Raw genomic sequence first — 2,650 nt, 5'->3', positions numbered from 1 at the left:
TGTGGCGCCAACAGCTTTCTAGGGGTGGGGGGGGCAGAAGAGTTTTCACCACACTGTGAATGAACAGCTCAAGAGCCCTCCAAACCCTACCCTCTAACCCCTCCCTCACAACGATAGGGTAAAGTTTGTGCACATACTGTAAGACGGCGCAGAAGAGCGACACAGATTTGCTGTAAATATTTTGGATTATTTGATAGGTGCCCCCTCATGCTATCGAGAATAGTGAAGCTGTGACAAACCATTAGAATGCCTGAATAAACCTTGAGCTGAGGCAAATTGTTGATGAGTGCTCAGAGTTGGTGTCGAAATTTGAGGCAAAATTAACATAAGAGCATTTTATTCCCCTAGAATATGACAATAAAATTAGATTTGGTCCCCCCAATATAAGTACACACTCCTGGGGTTGGAGGTCAAGGGAAGGGGGGGTCTTGATAATGAGCCATGCAAACAGACTCATAGAAATGACCACTAGCCATTGTTGCAGAGTTCTCTGTAGTCACCTCCATTCTTCTGAGCAAATTCAACTCACCCGTCAAGTCTTGACTACTTTGCCATTGTTGGACATAGAATCAAAAATGTGACATTTTATGCCTTGATTTGGAGCATTTCTGACTTTGGGGGGTGAAACCAAGACTCGACTCTCTTGGCTTCCTCTTAAACAAAGACCCGTCCTCATACTTTAATCTCCTGAGGTCTTGTGTTGGTGTACAGACTAACTGCCATTTTATAGATTATAGAACATTCCAGGTTTGCTTTTGTTGTCCTTAGAATGTGACAAGATCAATCGAGCCCCTTCTCCCTTTAAAAACATTGTTTCTGATCACCTCCGAACAGTCATGGGATCATTCAGATCAGTAAATGGATACCCTTCCCGTGCCACGTTTTCAGTTTTGTGCTGTTCTGACCGCCATCTCATCACAAAGATGAAGCTGTTCGTTAAAATGTACATTTAAAGCACAACCACTTGCCAGTGTGAATGTCTCTAACATTTTCTTGACTGGGTGAAAATGTTCAGAACCTCACACTCAATCACTATTTTTCAATCATACTGTGCATCCCTTTGTAAGAAATGCCTTTTTAGTACCTCTCCTTCCACACTTACAGTATGTTTGTCTCTTCTAAACCATGTCTCGGAGGGTGTTATGCATGTCACAAAGTATGTATGTAAATTTATGGAAACTGAGAGTACAACATGTGCACAGCATTTTGGACAAGTTGCATTTGCTCATCAATCAGTCTGGCTTAACCGAGGGTAATATTTTGACATTTCCAACCCCCCCCAGAAGACGGCACACTGCTTTTATTCTGCTGTTGGGACCATCGAGGTTGATGAACCTCACCACACTCTTTTTAGAGCACAACCGGTGCAGGATGGTCTCAAAATATTCCCTTATTAGCTTCAACCGTATTGTTACACGTGGAAGAAAAGCAAGTAATAAAAAGGCAAAAAAACAAACATAAGGAAAAAAAAAAACTAAAAGCCTACACTGATAGTTTTGATGGTTTCACGGCAGGCACAAATTGTGTTAAGTGTGTAAGAGATGACAGATAAACTATAATCAAATTATTTGTGTGAACTGAATGTTTATCTTAATGTGAGCGTGCTTCTTGGTGCAATATTGAACCCCTGTGCAATATTGAGTTGTTTTTTTTGTTTTGTTTTTTGTCTTTTAACATTTCACATTTGGCAAACACTACTCTGATTTGTGAAGGCTGTGGGGTAGCTGTCTTATCCTGATACCTGAGCGTGGTGTGATAACATACTGGACACGTCTGGCCTGTTTGTGCTCTTGGATCAAGAAAGAGCCTGAAAGAGCTTAGCGTCAGTAGCGCAAATATGTCAATGAACCCAAATTTTAGAATAGTGGAGTACGGCAGAGTTTGTTCTATTTTCAGTTTTCCTAATTTTGCGCATTTAACAGTGAGGATTAATTGCAGTAGAAAAGGATTATTCTGCTCATGAAGGTATGGATTGCAAGTGCGCTGGGACCTTGTTTGACTTGTGCTTTATTATACAAATGTAGCTAGAAATAACATGAGATTCACCGTAGAGAACTCACTGCCAAGGGCTGATTGTCATATATCCCACAGTGGTAGCAGCACAGAGTGTTGGCGAAAATTATTGCCACATTCCCCGGATCTAAAAAAGCAAGAGTGATATGTTCGCAATTGCATGGTAAAAGAAAAAAAAAGATCATTAACACGTCAGATTAACAAAAAAAAAGTTTTCGTCCAAACTGCCATTTTGTAGGATAGCAGCCATACGTAGACTCGAGACAGCTGAAGAAATAGACGACCCATTGCACTAAATGTACGCTATCGTACATGCACAATTGTGAACGCCTTGAGCTCTTCTGGAGGCGATCTGATGCAGCCTTGCTTAAAATTTAGTGAAGAACAAGGTGAGCGTTTAGCAAGAGCACAAAGACCAAAACCTACCAAATGACAAGATCGCGAACATGAGTGCAGTTGTGAACATAGGTGCTCCGAGCTTTGACGACCTGCCCCTCACATTTCACTCCCTCCGTCTCACGCTGATCTAGCTCCAAAATTTGACACCTGACCCACGATCTATGAGTGTGCCATCTCTCATTAATTATTGCCAAATATTTTCTATGGCCTGAGTTTACACATTACACCATCGATTCTC

The sequence above is a fragment of the Pempheris klunzingeri genome, chromosome 8 (genome assembly GCF_042242105.1).
Source record: "Pempheris klunzingeri isolate RE-2024b chromosome 8, fPemKlu1.hap1, whole genome shotgun sequence".
Classification (NCBI taxonomy): Eukaryota; Metazoa; Chordata; class Actinopteri; order Acropomatiformes; family Pempheridae; genus Pempheris; species Pempheris klunzingeri.
Note: the sequence above shows the minus strand (reverse complement) of the source record.